We start from the raw sequence: 22,952 nt of genomic DNA, 5'->3' as shown, positions 1-22,952 counted from the left end.
TCGAACCCGGGGCCTCCTACTTAAATTCACAGCGCTCACCATTGCGCCAGGGAGGTCGTCAAAGTTTTTTTTAATACTATGTGCTGCTAGTAGCTTTCATGAGCGAAAAAAAGTTACATTTCTACTAACTTTTTTTTTTTTTTGACAATACACACACCGCCATCTAGCCCCAAATTTCATGTGATGCCCCAATGTTCATTCATGTTCATCACACAAGCATTTTCCAGTTGTGGGAATCGAACCCACGGCCTTGGACTCAGAAAGCAGGGTCGCTGCCCACTGCGCCAACCGGCCGTCAAGTAACAAGTCAAGTAACTTTGTAACAAAATAGGTGAACTCTGACATGCTGAATATATCTGCGTAACCTTTTCAAGTGTACAGCCAATGGTGTGCAAAGGATTTTTGACCAGGGTATGCATCAAGAACGAAGATGGCATAAACTTGAAAAATCCTTCATCTTTATCAGTACAAAAATTTTAGGGTACTGTACTGTGTACAGCCGTTATGTTACGTTGTGTGAGGTTGTCAAAATGATGTCCCAATGATAGGCACATAACGTCATCTTTAAAATGAGTGGGGATTAGGTTTAGGTTTAAAGACATTCATTCCCATAAAAAGACCTAAGTCACTTACACAGGAAACTTAATTTTCTATAATAAATTAATACACTTCGCCACCACTAAACTAAATTCTTTAAATTTATTGGTATTACTTAATATATAAGAAGCTTATTTAGTTTTGAATACATTGAATGAGTTTACATTTTTTATAAGTATAGGTATTTTATTATAAAATTTTGCGCCTTCAAAGGTAAGGGATTTTTTACCATAATTTGTTCTAGTTCTAGGTAAGATAAGGAAACTGGCTCGACGAGTTTTATTTTTCTTTTTTGTGAAAGTGATATTAGTGTGGATAGTTTTGTTTATTAATTTTCTAATAAAGATGCACGTGTTATATCTTAATATATATAAATCTCCTGTCACGATGTTTGTCCGCGATGGACTCCTAAACTACTTAACCGATTTTAAATTAAATTGGCACACCGTGAGCAGTCTGCTCCAACTTAAGAGATAGGATAGCTTAGATCTTTAATTATAGTTGCAATTTTATTTCATTGCAAATTATTTGTCTATAATTAATTGACAGTCACATGTTATATATATATATACTACTATACTCATTTAAGGCTTAGCGATACTGAATACTTTAAAAACAAAATCTAACGCAGACGAAGTCACGGGCAACAGCTAGTATATACTATATATATATAATTGATGAATGTTCATTATTTTAGTATCACTATAGATTTTTTTGGTGGAAGTTCGAAAAAGATATTGGAAAAGGGTTTTTAGTATTTTATTTCGAGCAGTTTGCAGATGTGCTAATCTTGTTTTGGTGGCACTTCCCCAGACTTTCAGGTGAATTAAATGTGGGTAATATACACAGTATAACGTAGCTCCCAGGGAATACATCGTGCTAGATTTTTGATGGTCCCAGTCATTGATGCTAGATATGCATGGCTTAAATGGATGGACCCACGACGCTGCTAGATTATAGGTTGATGGGCCCAAATTATTCTTGTAATGATTATCAGGACCGAAAGCTTAACGTGGTTTTTGAAAATAATGGTTGGATAGTATTTTATTTATTCTAATAAAAGTTAGCCCTTAACTGCAACTGGTGAGTGCGCAGTAAACCTTACCCCATATCTCTAATTGGCATATTAAACCTATACCCCTAATTGGTATTGGAAGCACTCTTTGTCTATAGGGATGTGATTGTCGGTCGACTGGCGCAGTGTGCAGCGACCCTGTTCCAAGGCTGGGTTCGACTCCCACTACTGTAAAATGTTTGTGTTATGAACATGAATGTATTTTAGTGTCGGGGTGTTTATCTGTATATTGGATGTAAATATTATGTATATTATTCGTAAAAATATCCATCAGTCATCTTAATACCCATAACACAAGCGACGCTTAGTTCAGGGCTAGATGGCGATGTGTGTATTGTCGCAGTTAATTTATTTACTCAGACCTGCCACCAGTTCAGGATAGAGAAAGCTCCAAAAGGATAAATTCGAAGATTGTCACTTCTAGGAATCGAACTTGAAATCTCTTAAGTATCCACCCGCATCACCAACCACTGCGCTAGTCAGTTTCCTAGTTTCATGCTGGTGCTGAAAAATCCTTGACAGAAAACCTAATGCTGAACAAGTTTGATCCGACTCGGGAATCGAACCCAGAACCGCGTGATCTGACAGTAGTAAAATTAGTCTTTCATTCAGCAAACTTCATATCCGTAGAATATTACCATCCCACTGCTTGCCATAGGCCTCCTCACTAATAGGAGAGGCGGTTTTAGAGCATACGCCCACCACGCTGCTCCAATTCGGGTTGGTGGGCTTTATAAGAAGTTAGTAATAATAACCGGCTATTATTAATAAACTCCAGGCTGCTACTGAAAATTGTTTAACAATAAAATACCTAACAATATTTTCCCGACCTGGGATTCGAACCCAAGACCTCGTCATTTGTATTTGAATATGCTAAACACTAGGCCAACGAGACAATCTAACAAACTTAGGTCATTATTATTTCAATATGATAATAAACTGAGGTCGTATAGTTAATGTTATCAAGTAACGACGGGAAGCCGTGGCTAGTATTTGATAATCATCAGGGTTTTACGATTAATAAAACCTTAATGGTACTTTAATCATACATTTATAGACTCATCATCGTCATTTGAACCCATTTGCCCACTACTATAAACGCAGCGTTGGAACCCCCAACCATGTGGACAGAAGACATCAAACGAGTCGCGGGGAGCCGCTGGATACAAGCGGCCAAGAATCGTTGATTGGTTGACTCCATTCGCCCATATAGAGAACTCTCAGACATGCAGGTTAGAGGTCTGTGCTAGGATTCGAACTAAGCGTGTAGCGTGCTCTCTACTCCTTACTAGGGTATGCATACAGTGGCAAAAACGCCAGAAATCCTTCTTTTATACGAGTTATATAACAATTTTAGGGTAGGCAGTTCTTTTGTGAATGTAAATAATAATAAATAAATAAATAAATATACTACGACAATACACACATCGCCATCTAGCCCCAAAGTAAGCGTAGCTTGTGTTATGGGTACTGAGATAGCTGATAATTATTTTTTAATGAATATAATACACATAAATACTTATAATATACAGATAAACACCCAGACACTGAAAAACATTCATGTTCATCACACAAACACTCTCCAGTTGTGGGAATCGAACCCACGGCCTTGGACTCAGAAAGCAGGGTCGCTGCCCACTGCGCCACTCGGCCGTCATGTACGAATTGCACGCCACAGTTAGCGACCTGAATCATAAGTGGACTGAGAGTACACTATTGAATTTCTCATTTTCTAGGGAAACATAATACCATATTATCGCCAACATTATGACATCGACAAAAAACATCATTCATACATAAACGTTTGTGTTCTATTATGTTAAATAATAAAGAAAGGTTACGCACAGTGCCTTATCGAAAATGGTCTTTGGCCGTTCTCACAAATTATGGTATAGTGCTAACAAAAACAATCTACTTATTGAAGCAAAATAATAAATTTGTCAACTTTCATTACACATTCTCAATTTTACCAACGAACAAAACTATTTTTTATTGTGCTTAATTTTATTTTTCTTTCCGGTAGGGCAAAGGCAAAGGTATATCACCATACAGCTATGGCTTCTATAAAGCCTAATTAAGCCCTTTTTCCTAATTCGGGTAATTCAAATCGTTATTAGTGCGTAATTGTGCATTACATATTTTGGTTCATAAGTTTTTCTAGTCCATGGAACTAACTGTACATCGCTGAAATAATTAATCACGTCACAGAACTCTAACCATCTCTCTTTTTGGAGCTTTCCTGACACGCATTGCAATAATACCTCTTCCTAAAGTGCATCACAAATCAATATTTGCTTTATGAAGTAATTATTGTATTAAATAATAACAATAATTAGGTATTTTTGGTATTATTTAATTACTACCTACTAGAATTTAATAGAGAATGAGGGTCTTTAATAATTGTATAATAATAGAGATCTCTATGAAGAGCATACCTGTTATCTGTTGAGCGTTGATGTGGATATTTAGCGGCAATAATGTATCAACTTTACGAAGACGTTTACCAGAATAGGCCCGCGCTCTTGAAAACTTCCAAGTTCAAACAAACGCATTACTTGTGACAGTAAGCGACCGTCCGGCGAGAAATGCGCGCGGCTGTTCTACCACAGATAATACAGACGTTGGTTATAGACGAAGAAGTTTTAACTCCAAGAAGTTTTATTTTTGTAGTTATGTGTTGGTGGTAGATTATTAGTGATTATTTGTGTTTTATTGGTGGCCAGGATTTTTAATATCGGCTTTATTTGAGGTGAGTTTTAGTTATTTTAAAACTTAGAAATAATATTTGATAAAAGCAAAACAAAGTAAAAAAAAGTATTTGTAAGATTAAAATAGTAATATTACTTTAAAAATAAATATTAGATTAATATAAGTAGAAAAAACTAAAAACTTTCAAAATTAAAATTGAATAAAAATTAGTAGGTAATTTGTGGGTGCAGTTTTCCTAAATTAAAATTCATAATTACCATGAAAAGTGCGTTATAGATTTTTCGAAAGGGTTTTTATTTAATAAAGTTCTCGTTTAATTGTGAAATATTTTTTTGCCTGGAATATTTTCACAGTATATTTTTCTTCTATTTCTTCTTCGGACAGGGCCGTTTTTCGCACGCAAGCGCTTCGCTTGTTGTACGTCGAACTTCCCCATTGTTGTTGCTCGCCTAACTCCAGCAAGCCTAACTCGTTCCAGAAGTCTAGCCGTTGTCCAGGTTTCTAAGGACTTCCGGACTCCATTCCGGCCTGGGACTCCAGGGTGGACGTCGCGTTGTTTTGCCACGACCGTGCACTGTAGCATCACGGGCGTTGGTGTTTCCTTCGACTCCATGCATGCTCTGCACAGAGGTCTGTCCGTGACACCTATGATGGAAAGATGTCTGACCCACCAACTTCTTGAGTTTGCCTATGTCCAGGCGGAGTAGTTTGCTAGTTAGGCGTTGGTCTGTGGACAATCAGTTATATTTGCTCATAATCGGGAATGCTCCTAAAGTTATAGTGTCTCATACTCACTGAAGGGTATAGGTATGATTGGTTCTGGCGCTACCACTTTCAGTGTTGTGGCTTTCCACGCCAGTAATCAGTTAAATAGGAACTTTGCTTGTTTTCTCTGTTGCTATTGATTGAAGGATAAAACGTAAGCGTAAGTGTATGTTCCCACAGGAATTTTGTTGGCCTATGTCACTTTACGGCTCATAAACTAGCTCTATGCCAAAAATCACGTCAATCCGTTGCTCTGTTGCTGCGTTATTGATGGCGTCAATCCGTTGCTCTGTTGCTGCGTTATTGACAAACAAACACACTTTCGCATTTGTAATATTAGTATGGTTAAGGAAGTACGGAAATATGGATTATTATTTTGACTTTTCATAAGTAAAATTTTTGATTACTTTTCTTTTTCATATTTTGATTTATGACTTTCGTAATTGCAGACTTTTACAATTTTCAGCGAGATTTAAATTTGTGTTAAAAGGAGAATAAAACATTTTTTTTTGCTTCTTAAGTAAGTACAGGTCAGGCACAGGTAGTTAAATAAACGTAAATTTAACCGCATAACTCACAAGCATATAAAATGCATAACATAAAGAACATTAAATTTATTAATGGTATTCGGACACAGCAATATTAAATAACTACCTTAACTTATGAGTATGACTTGCGCACATAAAAATTCATGACTTATCCCATAAAAATGAAGATAATTCTTTGAAATGCCTTTATTTCTCTTTTAACCAACATGGAAAAGGAAACAGTCCCTATGTATTATGTTATCAATGTTTGCCGATTTCTGCGTCAATAAATTATGAACCGATTCTAACTATTTTTGTATGCTTTGGAAGTATAAAAACTCTTCTGGTGGTCCTGTTATCCCAATGTCAGGATCTGATGTTGATCCCATGGAAGTCGAAGGAAATCCGCAATATTTAATTAGCCTGTAATAGAATTTAGTTGCTTGAGGGTAAGAATTAAAAGTTAAATCGAGTGTAGTTGCGAAAATTTTATAGCCACGTAGGTACTAACATTTAGATATATTTTGAACCTGAGAGTTTATGGTAGCTTAGTTATTTAATCTAAAGTGGGTTCTTTTTACTGTATTTTATTTTATCAATCATCTTTTCACAAAATAGAAGCAAGAGCATCAAGACAAGTGTTGATATCCGCTTAAACTTTCGGTTTCCTTGTGGACCTAGGATATTCTCTGAATGCAAAAAGCGGTCTGGAATACAGCTAAATATATCACAGTGAAAAGTTTAATTGAAATAGACTCAGGCTTTTGAAGATTTGAGCTTCTGCAAACAGATAGAAAGACATTTCTTCCGCCGATTAGCGCAGTGGGCAGAAACCCTGCTTTCTGAGTCCAAAGCTGTGTATTCGATTCTACAATTAGATAATTTTTGTGTGATGAATATTAATGTTTTTCAGTCTATGGTTGTTTATTTATATATTATAAGTACATATTATAGTTGTGTTTACATGTATATATTATAAGTCTTTATGTATATTGTTCATAAAAATATTCATCAGTCATCTATGTACCCATAACACCAATTACTCTTACTTTGGGACTGGCTGGCGATGTGTGTATTATCGTAGAATATTTATTTAATAACACAGGTTTTAAGAAAAACCACAGACTACAATTTTATTCGTCACTGCTAATCATAAACAATGTAGAGTAAATACGAGAGAGTAAAAATGAAAAGAGATGCTGTGTTTCATTTCCGGTTGGGTCATTAAAGGAAATGATTTTATTTAACTTGAACTCGTAATTGTTCTGGAGTCACCCCACCGGCAAAACCGTACCGCTAAGCTATTAAGCGATCCGGTACGATGCCTTCTAGTTTTCTTCATCGAAGAGCGTGTAATTAATTCTTAATATTATTGCAGTTAATAATACGTAATATCAACTTTGGTGGATAGCTAGGGGTGGCTAATGATGCCAGTAAAAAACAAGATATCTCGCGAACCTGTTGTGAAACATCAGAACTCTAAAACTAAAAAAAAAAAGTCACTCAGCTACACTTTCGGGTAGGCAACGCACATCTAACTAAGAAAGGATTTCTTAAAAGTACATAACCAAGAAAGGTAATTCGCGTTTTAAGCACCTAAATATCACTTGCTTTAACGGTGAAGGGAAACATTATAAGAAAATCCGCATGCCTGGGAGTTTTTCACAAAGTTCTCAAATAATGTTAAATAAGTATCAACATTTAAAAACGAAAACAAAAAAGGACCGACTTTTTTATATCTACAACTAAAAAGCAAGAAATAAATATTTTCTACACCATTTTTAAGTCGGTGCTCGTATCGATAAGATCATAAAGTACGTATACCATTTCACATAGAAGCAAGGAAAGTACCGGTAGTTTTTACATTTTACTTGGCACCGACTTAAAAATGTTGTAGAAAATATTTCTTCCTTGCTTTTTAGTTGTATAACAAAGTTGGTTCTCGTTTATTTTTAAAAATCCTTCAAATTAAAATAAATTATCCTTATGTTTTCGACAAATCTACTCCTCAGCACTCGGCATTTCACCGGTCTCGTCTCATAGGAAAAGAAGGATTTTAAAGTTTCGACCCTAGCAGCTAGGCTGCTTCAATGTGATTTGGCAGCTTTAACGATTTAATTTTTCATAGCAGTAACAGATTTAATAGCAAAATTTTCAGCTTTGTATCTTTGTCTGTTTTCATGTCTACCTGGAATATAACTACCGTGAACATACAGACAACCATGACCAACGTGTTTATCCCTCCTGTTGAGTAAGGCTTTTAGATTACAGATGGACATTCGGGTATTTCTAAGATAAAAGATTTCTTTTGGACCTTAAAATTCACAAATTGTGACCCCGAAAACTTTGATAAAAACAACTCAAAAAATTACATCGAAATCCATTCAGCTGATTTCCTTAGCGATAATAAACAAATAAACAAAAAGAATAATGTAGGACAGTGCTTAAAAAATCTCCACCTTGACTATAGTTTTCTATTTACTTTTTACATTTAGGTACTTCACTTGCGAAATATTCGTGACTTTGCATAAACCTAAGTAAATAATGTACATTTTACATTCCGGAGAGCACGTTAAGCCTTCGGTTTAAGCTGTTATCACTTACACGTGATAACTTCCAACCCTCAATGGCATGAGGTGGAGAGGAAGTATAAGAAATATATAATTGTCATCATCATGACATTGACCAATTTCCAGCCCATTGGAATGCATGGGTCACCTGCCACAATTAGAAAGGATTAAGGCCGTAGTCCAAGCGTAGTCCAAGTTCTCCATAATATTCCCAGCGGCGAGTGGAGTCCACCGATCCGCACTGGGCCAGCGTGGTGGACAACGACCTGAACCCTTTCATTGTGAGAGGGCACCCGTACCACTACAGGCCCCGTAATGAGTTGATATGATGATGATGAAACTGAGTTAGCAATAAAAGTAATCAAAGACAACAACATGAAATTTGTGAATGAACAATCAAAATGTTTACATAATTAAATTTTATTTTTTTATTCAAGTCGGCCCATAGGCACTTTTGATGCGAGCATTTCATGGAAAGTACACGGTAGTGAGATGATAGCGATAACCATGTGCGTAAACTTAAAACTAAAGCTACGAGGGTTCCAAACACGTCATGGTTTAAGAAGCCCGCAAAAAAGCCGGGTGAATGAAAATTTTATCCCTAGAGACTAACTTTATCCTGTATACCTACATATGCGCCTATTTCATTCGAGGAATTCCACTCTCTTCTGTTTTTCAAATCCCACTAAAAGAAGTATAACTTCAAAGATTATTCAACAGTTACAGCGGTTTATACGACGGATTTCCGGTGATATAAATGTATAACATCATCCAAAAACTAACGTTTAAACAGGTTCTTTTTCATGGTCACTGACCGCTGTCATAAATAAAGCCTATTGCATTTCCACTAATAATTAACGTTATTTTTTATGCTGACCTAGTCCAACATAATTGATTTTTGTACCAGATTTTTTTGGGCAATGAAATATCAAAGCAAATATTTCATTATTCAAATAGACACATTTTTTGATGCGTACATTATGGTATGGGAGCTAGCAACGTTTGAAAAGTAAGAATTTTAGGTCAGCTGATTTTGTGATATGTCGTCCTTCTTGCACTTTCGTTTAGAGTCTGGGCTATCTGGCTTAAGACTTTTTAATTTTAATTTAAGGCTTAACAATCGAATTAAGGTCTGGCAAATTTATTTTAAGTTTTTCTTATCTTTAAATAACATAATATTAAAATTACAGATATTATAAAATACTTTGAAATTTTTAATAGTTAACATTGTCAAAAATGTCTGGCAATAAAAAAAGTATGTCAGGTAGACTTATTTAAAAACAAAAAATTAAAAATTACGCCTTCTAAAATGTTTTTAAAATCCAGAATTATTACCTGGACAGGTAGGATGCGCACTAATGAACGCAACCGCTACCGCCAGCCAGATAGCCCAGACTCTAACCGAAAGTGCAAGAAGGACGACATATCACAAAATCAGCTGACCTAAAATTCTTTCTCGAAAACGTTGCTAGCTCCTGTACTATTAACTTTTTTAATTACTTATTAATTGTTTAACGGCAAAGGAAAACATCTTCAGAAGGCCTGAGAGTTGTTCATAATGCTTTCAACGCCGCGCCGTGTGAACTCTAATCAATCCGGACTTGACCATCGAGGTGGACTTTGGCCAACGTATTTCTAATTCAGAGATTAGAATGGTGCCCTATAAATTGTATTGGGTTTATAATATCTCCTCAGTATGATCATCGCAATCAACATAACTGTCGCTTCTATCACTATCACTTTCTGTCTGACAGTCTGCAGTCGTGGTACTTTTAAAATCGTTAACCTTAAAAATAATATCTCTGAACTGGATAGGTTGCTGTCACATTTTCGTCTCCATCTGATTGACTATGAGTGCTACTCATATATGTGTAACGCTGTTTTATAAAATGACAGACTTTTAGGTCTTCAAATCGGGACTAAATTTAAAGAGATAAGAAATGAAATGAATTAATAACTAAGGTCAGTTACCATCCGCCATGTTTTTTTTGGCCAACATTTTTGTGTTTATTAACTAGAAAAGTTACACTATGCCTTCATAAACCCATTACCTACACCATAGACCACGGGTCCCATCTAAGAGTTTAGGCCCTAGTCCACCACGCTGGTCAAGTGCGAAGCGGTAGACGTCACATGTCTTTGAGAACATTATGGAGAACTTTCTGGCATGCAGGTTTCCTCGCGTTGTTTTCCTTTACCGTTTAACGAAGTGATACATGAATTGCTTTAAACGCATATCTTGGAGATTAAAAGCGTGCATAAGTTAGAGCGTGCTGGGATTCAAATTCGGTCCCGGTCGAAGGTGAAGCTTATGTTCTAACCACTAGGCTCCTCCACCTATTCTTACAATACACCATAGGTAACGAAGAAGGCTACCGAGCTAGAAATACCATATAACCCGAACTGTCCCGTGGGAATCGAATATCTTTTCCGGGTATCATTAAAGAGGATGCCCCCCCCCAAATAATAATTAGGGCTGTAATATATAGCAGTTTAGCCCGCTACATTAAGAGCGCACATATCTCGGAAAAGTTAAAGATGCGTGAACTCTTTCCTCCCAATGAGAAGCCGAAGCCACTAGGCTACAACCGTCATATACACCACAAAATTGCTCATTAATGATTTAATCAACAAGGTAAATTAACTAATTATTACCTGCATCATTACTTACCATGAGATCAGATAAACATCGTTTCCGAGGCTGTCAACAAAAAAATTAATACTTAAAAATTCTCCCACAATCTCGTGCGCTAGTTCGTTACTTTTGCCCACTTGCCCCACTTCGGAATCATAAAACGTAATACCATATAACTGTACTTTGTCTTATAATACAATTCACAGACGCTCGTCAGGAAGTTGTTAAATTAAACAAGTTTTAATAAAAGCTTGTACTGGTTGGAATCACAAAGTGTGTCTGAACTAGCCCACTCTGTTTTGGATTGAAGTTAATTATATTATCTAACTGGCTTTGCGCACGATTGTTTCGATTTTTAGATACAATCCTCAACACATTTCTAGCCCCAATTTTGCTCCCTTAAAGAACTTTCAAAAAGCCCTTCGTAGCACCCGCTAAAGTTATAACAACTGTCAGAATGCTATCACTCCAGACCGTCTAGAGGTCGTCTTTGTGTTGATAGATCGGTCAGTCACCTTTTATGTAAATAGAAGATACGCACTTATTATTTACTAGCTTCTGCACGCGACTTCGTCTTGCGCCCGTGGACTTCAGAATTTGGTCTAAAGCTTCGCTCGTTTACAATTTTTAATCTTACCTCTGGAACTATTTGAGAGATAGGAATAGAAAGTACATGTCCATTTCCATAGCGAAGGTGACATGCATACCAAATTTCAAAGCTGTCTGCCCGCGCCTTAACTCGTAAACAATTTTTAATTCTCCCTCGAGAACTCCTTAAGGAATCGGGATAAAAGGGAGCCTGTGTTCTTTTCCATGTCAAAGGCTACATTCATGCCAAAAATCATCCTTATCCGTTCAGCCGTTTTTGCGTTATTGAGTAACAAACATCCAAACATCCACACTTTCACATTTATAATATTAGTAGGATTACCTCTCTGGCGCATCGATGATTGTAATTTCTGATTTTTTTCTGGTCTGGTCTGAGGCTTCGGCCGTGGCTGGTTACCACTCTACCGACAAAGACGTACCTCAACGCGTTTAACCATTCCGTTCGTTGTCGTCTAGAAATCGATTACGGGTATGCGTTAATATAAGTGCCATACTCCCTAACATGTAAGCCCGCTACCATCTTAGACTGCATCGTCACTTACATCCAGGTAAGATTGCAGACAAAGGCGATGAAAAAAAAATCTCGTCGGTCTAGCAGATAGCATCTTATGCCTACTACTTTACTACTTTTACTACTTTTGACGGCCGATTGGCGCAGTTTGCAGCGACCCTGCTTTCTGAGTCCAAGGCTGTGGATTCGATTACCACAACTGGAAAATGTTTGTGTGATGAGCATGAATGTTTTTCAGTGTCTGGTTGTTTATATGTATATTCTAAGTATTTATGTATATTATTCATATAAATATTCATCAGTCATCTTAGTACCCATAACACAAGCTACGCTTACTTTGGGGCTAGATGCCAATGTGTGTATTGTCGTAGTATGTTTATTTATTTACTACGAATCACGAGAACTGGTTTCGATACCAAGATCGGGCCAATAACAATTGCTAACAATCATGATTTTTTTTCTCGAGACGTTATCGGTATCAGCCTGAGATAGGAAACTCGCGTGTTTTGGTGGCCCTGTGCTGTAGCTAATTTGTTAGCAATACCAACAGATTAGCAGAATACACAGATCACCAAAGTATATTATTATGCCTCGGAATATATCATAGTTGGTAAGCAAAACGGAAGCCGGAGGGGTATTTATTCCAGATATACTCGTATGGTCGGTGCAAGAAACAAGGAAGGACAGCACTCCGTACATCTCAAAGTGATATCAACTAAGTAACGATGAAAATCCGTTACACAATATCGTAAAAACACTTTACGTAGGCATAGTCTTAGAAAATTAACAGTGAAACATTAACGCATCGGCTAGTAAACAGTAGCCATGATAACTGCTTTTCACTCTTCCGACATCTCGCGGCCATTAACGGCTGAGAGCACAAACAAGCGTTTACTTAACCATAGACTAAACAAACTAAACAGTACCGCTAGTAGGTATAGTTCTGTAACTTTATAGTAAAATTGACTTTAAGCATCTGGCTCTTCTTCTTTTGTTCCTCTCGACGGAGGTTGGCTGTCAGCTCAGCGAACTTCTCGCGGTCTTGCGTCAAGCGAACCAATGTTGCCAAGCTAGCAATATTTGTACATTCACGGATGTTGCGCAACCAGAATTTCTTCCTTCTTCCAACGTTTCGTTCGCTTTTTGGAGTAAAACTTCCTTAGGCGCGACTAAGGAGTAACTCAGGTTTTTTTCTGACGGAAGTAACGCTTACGTCACACGTCTGTGTAGTTTCCGCTATTTAAAAATAATAATTTGGATTGATCGTTAGTATATGTCATATACTCCACGACATTTTACTTACACGCCAGCTAGTGGCAAATATCATAATCAAGTAGGATTATTTATTTTCAAACGGCCCAATTGTGAATAGCAAAGTGAATAAAAATTCAACAGTTTAAAAAAAAATCGAATTGCAAAGTTCTTTGAAAATCTCTAAATATACTTGCTTAATACATTTTCTGACAAGGTTATATTGACATGTGCTTATCTAACCTTCAATTTTCTACTCTCAATTATTTTATTTACCAAATGAAAATAGTTATAAAATGTGAAAGTGATATTAATGATTTTTAAATAGAATATAAAATGAAATAGTGAATATTAAATGACATGGCGGAGTCCCACCAACATTTAACTCTTTCATCAATAAATAATAATAAAAGTATTACTTCAACCGCGCGTAAAGGCTACACGCAAACAATTTTTGTGTGTAATAAAATATATTTGATCCATCAATTCATGTGATAACAATCACTATAGCCCGTCACTACAATTACTATCCAACACTGTTTTTGACGTGACAACGTCTTATAAATTGGTTTGCCGGGTGACACTTCAAGAAACTGCGTTACGCTCCGCTCACGTTATGCGCTCACAATGAGAGCGAGTGAGAGGCACGCGCCCGCCTAAGAGCGAGAGAGACAGACATAAAAAGTGAAAGGCACGCGTCCCTTTGTAGTAAACGCTGTTTCATTGTACGCAAATGTATTGCAAGTTATTGTATGTATATTTGTATATAAATACGTATGTATGTGTAAAGGTAAAAATAAAATTTTGTTAATATGAAATTCAGTGCGAGATTCTTTGTATAAATAAATGTTTTAAATTGTTACTATTATTTCATCCTTCTTCCTACTATACGAATGAATATTCACATTAAAATTATTTTACCACTCAAAGTCGTTGTCACGTAAAACTTTCGCCCGTATACCGACTTTACAGGCAACCAATTTTTTTATGATTTCCCTACCAGTTAGCACTTGACTGCAATCTCTCCTTGATGTAATTTTTTTATGTTAACTAATGTCATTTAAATATTTATGGTATTTTAAGTATGTATCAGTATATTTATCAATAGTATTGTTGTATTTGTGTAGTCTGTTTTATGTATTAGTATGCAGTTATTCGTATGTATGTTTTAAACAGTGTACCCCACATTTTATTTTTTCTTTTTAATTTTCCTGATCTTAAGGTTGCCTGGCAAAGATAAGGCCTACCTAGCGATAAGGCCGCCTTTTGCCGCCGCCTACTTCATTCTTGAAGCATTTGTTCTTTTTTTTTGTTTTTTCTAAATGATGTGGTGTACAAATAAAGAGTATAAATAAATAAAATAAATCATTTTATGTGTAGGATCAAAACGTCATAGGTTTGACAAGTCCATAAAAATTAGACATACTTTATTCCCACGTAAAATTTTGAAAACTTAATAACTTCTACTAAAATACAACTAAACAATAATGTCCCTATTGGAATATCTCAATATTATTACGTAGGTATAGACGTAATTGTGATCTTTCAAGCAAACAAACTTATTCTGATTCTGATCTAAATTTTTATTCAGACTTTAAGTTTTTTGATTAATAAACTTTATCATTTCTATTCGCATCACGCTGCAAAAGCATAAATTGAGTGCAATTAAGTTTTTATCCAATCCATTAGTACACATTCCAGATGCAAGGTGTCTTGTGTTATTTTTTATTGAACAGGACGCAATGCATTCTTCATCTGATAAATGTATCCAGAGATGTTATTCCCACTGTTAAATGTAAGAATATTTTTAGCAGGCTACAAGAAAATGCCGCACATGTGCACATCTGCCTGACATTATGCAACCTGCCTCTGGATATTAGTTGCTATTTATGTAATAAATGTTTAAAGGTCGCATAAAGTTTAACTACTTACGATGTTATGATGCGTACGTAAAGAACACAAAAGAGTATAGGCATCTTTGAGGTAAGCGCGTTTTACCACACGGTGCTATCTGTCGGTTGGCACCATCGCAAGCGTCGAATTGAAGTCGCATTGCTTATCCTATTTCCGCCCTTCTAAAGATTGATTGAATTTTAAGATAGCGAACTAATTTGGAGGATTGCATATTTGTAAGCTTTTTTTAAAACGCCAACGATTTTTTTTGCGAAAAATTCAAAAATGCATTTATGTCAAGTAGGCATACTTTATAAGCACTTTTGTAACTTCATGTATGTCTGTTTGTGATTAATAAAGTCAGCATAGCTACATAGCCGAAATTCTGTTTGGTGTGGAGTATAAGGACTGAAGAAATTATAAATTACACCATACAGATTCTCCTGCTTTTCGCGGAGTATAGCAAATTAAGCTTAATTTTCATAGTCATGGAATTCCGCAAAGTAACGCCTGCTTCTATACAATATTTATGGGCACAAAGTTCACCGGTGAATATTTTTATGAATAATATTCCTACATAAAAACAACAAGGCATTTTAAAAACATTAATGTTCAGCACACAAACATTTTCCAGTTGTGGGAATCAAACCCATATCCTTGAACTCAGAAAAGAGCAACTACTGAGTTTCTTGCCGGCTCTTCTCGGTAGAAGCTGCTTTCCCAACCGGTGGTAGGCAACTACTAGAACCGGTTTGGAAAGCAGATTCTACAGACTATTCTACTTCGTCTGCGTTTGATTTTGTTTTTGATGAGGCATTAAAATTAGTTGTAGATCAAAAAAAAATAAAGTATTCAGTATCGCTAAGCCTTAAATGTGGGGTTTGCTGCTGTCGGCTGAGGAGTTCTGTCCTCTATCTCCAACCACAGTTTGGGCAAAATTAAACACATACTATAACCTCTATAGTACAAAAATAATTATTTAAATCGGTTATAATTTGTCGGAGTTATGGTGTAAAATCTTCAAACATTCATCCCCTCTCCCAAAGGAGCCGTGCTTAATGTCAGGACAAAAAGTATCCTATATTACTTCTAACACTTCCAAGAATACGTGTAAAGGATCGGTTAAGTAGTTTTTGCTTGAAAGCAAAGAAACTTACATTGACATTTATAATATGAGTAGGGATTAATGAATCTACTAGTGACGTCACATGTTTATAGTGTATCGTAGGTGTCAGCCAGGTGGGCGACTGCTAACCTTACCCATCACTGTTTGATGGGTGGACAGGTTAATTTCATCCCTTGTCAAGAAGTATCATCAGGGGATCAAACAGCTAAGTCTAGCAATTCAAAGGGGCAATAGCGCCAGCATTTTGGGTACCATGCCCATAAGTGATCAGTTAGACTGCTTATATTCTTTGTAAATATGAATGTTAGTTTTTAATTATTATTATGTGTTTTCTGATTGGAATTACATTTAGGCCATAATACAAACAAAAATCTATGGTTCTGTAACATGGTCGTTAACTATGGGCCTCATAAGAAGGCTCAGAGTCACTCAGCGGGCGATAGAGAGAGCTTTGCTCGGAGTATCTCTATTCTCTACGCTATCAATCAGAAATGTGGAGATTCGTAGAAGAACCAGAGCTACCGACATAGCTTAACGAGTTGCGTAGCTGAAGTGGCAATGGGCCGGGCACATAGTTCGGAGAAAGAATGGACGTTGGGGTCCCAAGGTGCTGGAATGGCAGCCCCGAACTGTTAAGCGCAGCGTTGTTCAACCCTCAACAGTGGACAGACGACATTAAGCGCGTCGCAGGTAGCCGCTGTATCCAAGCGGCACAGAGCCGTGGAATTTGGAACTCCCTACAAAAGACCTATGTCCAGCAGTGGACGTCTATCGGTTGATATGATGATGATGACAAATAAACGATGTAAACTATCACTTGGAAATATCAGGGGATATAAATTTTGTCTCCTGCCTATGATCACAGTCCAGACCAGAGAAAAATTCAGATATTAAGTACAAATTTCAAATTTAACTCGAGACCTCAGACTTGCAACCGCAGCACTAACCACTGCGCCATAGAGCTCGTCAAACGTCGTAGGTTCTCTTTCTGAGAGGACACCCGTGCCTTAATAGCTAATGGCGTCAGCTCACAAACAGTTTGCTCTGGATACAGGCGGCTACCGGCGCGCGGTGGCCGATTACCGTTCTAACAAGGCCTCAGTGAAACCGACATTTACCGCAACACCAATTAGGCAGCTCCGAGGTTTATCACACTAAGCGAGACTTCCTTTTCATTCGCTAATGCCCGTTTTCACTAACGACTAAAAGCAATACCTACATAAGTATCTCCCAATCTAAGGAGATTAGCCATAAAAATCAAAATTCAAAATTTCTTTATTCATGTAGCCCTATCACAGGCACTTATGAAGCGTTCATACATATTTGTTTACATAATTGTAACGGGATGGTGATAACTTCGTTCGCCAACTTAAATCTAAAGCTACGAGGGTTCCAAACGCGCCCTGGTCTAAGAAGAGCCCACGACAAACTTAGCCGGGTAAATTTATTTTTTTGTTATCACCATCTTCCAGTAAATTTAAATTAAGCTATGAACTAGAGCAATTCACATCCAAGCTATTTTATCGTTTAAATAATCCTTAATAATAGGATTTTTCTGTAAGCTTACGTTGTATATAAACTTTGAACTTATTGAGAGACAACTCAAAAATTTCATTTGGTAATTTGTTATAAAATAATATACAATTGCCCTTGAATGAATTTGCAATTTAGTGTAGCCTAGTAAACTGCACAACGAGTTTATTTGCTTCTAATATTTATATTGTTACGGTGCATTTTCTTTTTAAATTTTGATATATTTTTATGGACATAAATTAAATTTTCATATATGTACTGACTATGCACCGTCATTATTTTAACTTCTTTAAATTTATCCCTTAATGACTCTCATGGGCCCATTTTATATATCGCACGAACAGCCCTTTTCTGCAAACAACAGTTCATCAATATTTATCAACCTATGTGTCTATGAAACGTTTTTGAAGTTGTACTTCTTAAGCGGCATTAGGAAAAAAGCATAGTGAAATTATACGATGTAATGAAATTGCGCGCGCGCACATGGTTACACGATTTTAACAGGATGAAGGTAATTTTATAATTTTTATTAGTGTTTTACCAACACTTGGAGGAAATATCAATTTTATAAATTTAAAATGCATTTAAAAATTTTACTGCACCGACATTTTTTTTTAATTCGTAAAATGGATGAAGGTAGTTGCGAAACCAAGTGAGCGGGGAATACTTCGTCCGCCAGCTCACTTTTGGCCGGCATCCTGAAGTTAGTTATAAGTTTTGACAATTTACACTATCAATTGTCAAAGTCTGCGGGCTCATTCCGATGATTTAATTGCTTCAATTGTACAGAAATCTCAAATTTTAATGTTCAGTGAAACTTGGTTGTTCGATAATGTGTTGTAATAAAACTTGTAATGTACTAAAAACCTTTTTTCTATTGTCAGTGTCGTTTTCTATACAAACGTAGAGTAAGGCGTAAGATAAAAAAATTTAAAATATTAGTCCTGTTACGCCAAAGAAGTACAAATTCTAAAGCGTGTACATAAGTTCATTATACATACACGTTTTCTTTAAAGACTTCGTGTAAATCATTAGGCAATCGATCTAGGTGATGTCTAGGTTTAGTGGTAACTTAAAAGTAGAGAGGTCCTTAATCCAACCCGGATAAACTTTTAATATTTATTGCAAACGAAGTGTTTACTATTACTATGACAGCGTACAGCTTCTGATAACTTTACAAAGTTTTCTTAGTCAGCTTACAACTCCCAAATCCCCAATTCCTAACCTTGCTTATAACCCAATTCTTATCAATATAACTCAAAAAGATTACGGACCTCCTTTAACCTCGCATTCTTTTTCCACGAGAAAGTACGATCTTTGCCCAGCTATGGGATACTAATAAAGATTAGGCTAGTGTTCATACGTTAACTATACATCCGAAACAAGTTATCTAATAGCATATAAACAACTATTCTATAAGCGTCTCGTTAAAACATGAATATTAATACTTCGATTCCATTAGTTCTATATACGGCGGTCATATATCAGATAAAATATCGGCCGGGTTGTAATTAATTCTGTGAAAAAATATTGCAACCCTTAATTGCCATAAATTCTTTACGCCCGCGCAGATTAATATGTTTCGATAACTTGCTCGTATCTACGTGGGAACGGCGTACGATAGTTCGTGGATCGAGTAACACGTGATAAGTAAGACGTACAACATTTTTAAGTAACAATTGACGAAACCTACTTTTCTATATCGAAGTTGAACATTTTCACGAGAGTTTGTTCATTCGCTCGAGTGAGCAATCGACAATATCGCACGGGTTGCAAATACTATTTTTTTATTACAAATGCGGATGGAAACATATATGATGTGGGCACAAAATCCCAAATCCCAACAAACGGATGAAAAGTTTAAAAAAAAGAAACAAATATACTTCAAACAATAAATACAAATTAATTAATATTAATAAAACTATAAACTTTGCAATATCAACCTCACTTCTTTTATATTGACAGTCAGATTGTGTTTTTTTTTTGTTATTTATTTCAATATTAGCAGTTTTAGCAGTTCGCGTGTGCTAAGTATAATAACTCAAATAACAGTTTAATTTACGAAAAAACTCACACGTCATTTTAAGACGAACAATAGCTCTTTTTCAACCGCAACAGTGAGTACTAAGATACTACTTATCCCGCATGAGTAATAAAAACACTATGACTTTCTTGCGCTCTGCCTATACAACCTTTTAAAAAAAGGTACCTTAAAATACATGACCAATAGATAAATTAAGACCTACATTAAATATTTCATAAGATTATCTAATTTAAATAAAACATATTACAAATTAAAATTAAAACAAAAAAAAATTCTGACAAACACACACGCCCACGCCTCTAAAATTAATATCATTCTTTTTTTTTTCATTTATCTGTTCCTTTTTTTCCTTTATATAAATTTGCCTGTTGAATTGTCAAACGTTTGTTAATAAGCCCTTAGATATAGGGAAGACACTGCCTCCTGTAACACAGTTTAAACTACCGCGGGAGACAGAGCTTCACAGTAATAAAATGTATACGTTTTTTTGATAAAATAAAGATATTATTATTATTATAATAATCACTATAAAGAGAATAAAATAAAGATTCATTGTTGGCCCCAGTGGTCCAGTACTTTGAAGTTATGGTAAAAAAATCCCCGTAAATCCTTTACACCTGCATAGATTAATACGTTTCGATAACTTACTCGTATCTTTGTGGGAACATGTTGCAAGTAACTAGTTCTTACATTTGCTACTTTGTTATTTTAACTTGTACACCTTGTTTTTTGCATATTTTGATGCTTTTATTAACTTACAATGATAGTTCGTTAGACTTTATACATTGTTAACTTATGCAATATTTTTGTTCAAGACAACATTCATTTATTTCAAGTAGGCCTAGTTTATAAGCACTTTTGAAACGTCAAGTCAGTCTTGTTATTTATTTTCTAAGTTATGTGCGTTTTATAAGTAACTAGCGTACCCAGCCCGGCTAGATTTTACTTTATTTTATTTAAACAATAAACTTACATCATTAAATTTTTAATTTAAGTCTCATAATATATTAAATAATTTATTTCTCTCCGTATTCATTCTCTTCTATTCTCTTCTCGAGCGGGTGAAGATCATTATCTTCAGCCATGTACACACAAAAATAGAATATCATCATCATAGTAAATAAAAGCTGTATTTGACAGTTTGACAATTCAAAAATAGGAGTGCTCCGATCGTCACCAAACTTTACAGGATTATTTGCCAGGTCCAGTCGTTTCGGAGCCTATACGGAACACACCCACACACTTTCTCTTTTATATACTCGTATATAGATTAAAATACCACTTGCTTCAACGGTGAAGGAAAATATAGAGAGGGAACCTGCATGGCTGAGAGTTCTACATAATCTTCTCAAAGGAGTCCACCAATCCGCACTGGGCCAGCGTGGTGGACTACGCCCTCATTTTGGAAGGAGACCCACGCTCTGTAGTGGGCCAGTAATGGGTTGATGAAATGAAAAGCTCTTATAGTATTGTATTTATTTGTTTGTCAGCCGATTGGCACAGTAGGCAGCGACCCTGCTTTCTGAGTCTAAGGCTGAGGGTTCTAAAAGCAAGAAATAAATATTTTCTACAACATTTCGAATTAAAATTACTGGTACTTTCCTTTCTATTATATAAAAGGAATACGAAGTTTACGATCTATACATAGTAACTTTCTACATTTTACTTAGCACCGACTTAAAAATGTTGTAGAAAATATTTCTTACTTTTTAGTTTTATAACAAAGTAGGTACTTTTTTGTAAAATTTTTTTTTCACGATTCACCTAAAAATGGATGCTACTAGATTTAAGTTATCTTGTAAGTAAACAGTATGTTCTTTTTATTCCTATAGAACGTATCCCTTGACTGGTATACGTTCTATAGTCTAGTCTAGTCCCTAATATCACCAGCTGGTAAATGATAATGCATTCTAAGATGGTAACGGGTTAAGCTGTTAGGGGTATACAACTTATATTAAACCTACGAAAAACGCTAAATTGCTTAGGTGCATGTCTTCGTCGGTAGGATGGTAATTAGCCACGGCCGAAGCCTCCCAGATGTAAACCAACAAGGCAGTTAGATGTCATTCGGTAGTTTATAATATGTTTATCATTGCATTTGTAAACTGAATCTGATGTTTGGGTATATGCTTTTATAACATGCTACCCAAGGTAATATTAGATCTACCTTTACCTAAGTTTAAACAAAATATTAAAACAGATTTAACGAATCGTGGTTACTAAACGATTGATGAATGCCTTAACGACAAGGCTGCTTGGAAGCAGGCCACTCCGCTCTCATATCTCAAAAAAACAGAAATATTCTGTAGATTGTTAAACTATAAAATGATGTTGGAAAAGAGCAATCTGCTGAGTTTCTTGCCGGCTCTTCTCAGTGGAATCTGCCTTCCAAACCGGTGGTAGAGTCACTACAAACAGACTGACTTGACGTTTCAAAAGTGCTTATTAATCAGGCCTACTTGAAATGAATGAATTTTGAATTTTGATTTTTTTTCCCTAATCGGTTTCTAAACGAGATCGCAAAGGAACGCTAAATTGCTTAGGTGCATGTCTTCGTCGGTAGGATGGTAACTAGCCACGGCCGAAGCCTCCCAGACGTAAACCAACAAGGCAGTTAGATGTCATTCGGTAGTTTATAATAAAGTATTTGCATTTGTATTCACGAAGCTATTTTGCACTGGCGTATTTATGCATGCATGTAACGAATGCAATTACGTCTAATAGAATCCAGCAGATGGTTATAAGGAATTTTACATATAAATTGTCAGCTATGCGTCTTTAGTGTGAGACATTTTCTATTATATTCAAATTAGAGTGCAGTCTTCGATAAGTTTGTCAATTTAAACTCTGTTGCAATAGACAGAAGGACTGCAGGTTTTAACTTATTAGCAAATCAATTAAGGGCCAATGACATAGAGTTCCTCTATTGGATTTAAAAAGTTTATTTATAGTTAACTAGCTGCTGCCCGCGAGCTTCGTCCGCGTTTATTACGGTTGTTTATAAACCCCGTAGGTAACGTTTCGTTTCCTAGAGTATAAGTATGTTACTCTCCTTCCTTTCAATCAAGCCAGTAAAGTTGATTATTTGCTTAATATTATGAAAATTA

At 35.9% G+C, this 22,952-nt stretch overlaps 1 protein-coding gene across 3 annotated transcripts in view; it reads left to right on the top strand.

Annotated features, from left to right (window-relative positions):
• LOC120629318 overlaps positions 1–22,952 on the top strand; it is a 160,238-nt gene that overhangs the window by 44,564 nt on the left and 92,722 nt on the right. The window contains exon 1 of one of the 3 annotated variants that reach the window (XM_039898228.1): positions 4,316–4,421. The exons of the other annotated variants lie outside the window; for them this stretch is intronic. The gene's annotated coding sequence lies outside the window, so the exon portion shown is untranslated. Of the gene's footprint in view, positions 1–4,315; positions 4,422–22,952 lie in introns of those variants that run through there. 3 annotated transcript variants of the gene reach the window in all.

This window comes from Pararge aegeria, chromosome 14 (assembly GCF_905163445.1).
Source record: "Pararge aegeria chromosome 14, ilParAegt1.1, whole genome shotgun sequence".
In the NCBI taxonomy this organism is placed as follows: domain Eukaryota; kingdom Metazoa; phylum Arthropoda; class Insecta; order Lepidoptera; family Nymphalidae; genus Pararge; species Pararge aegeria.
The sequence above is the reverse complement of the archived record's forward strand: the minus strand, read 5'-3'. Positions and strand labels throughout refer to the sequence as shown.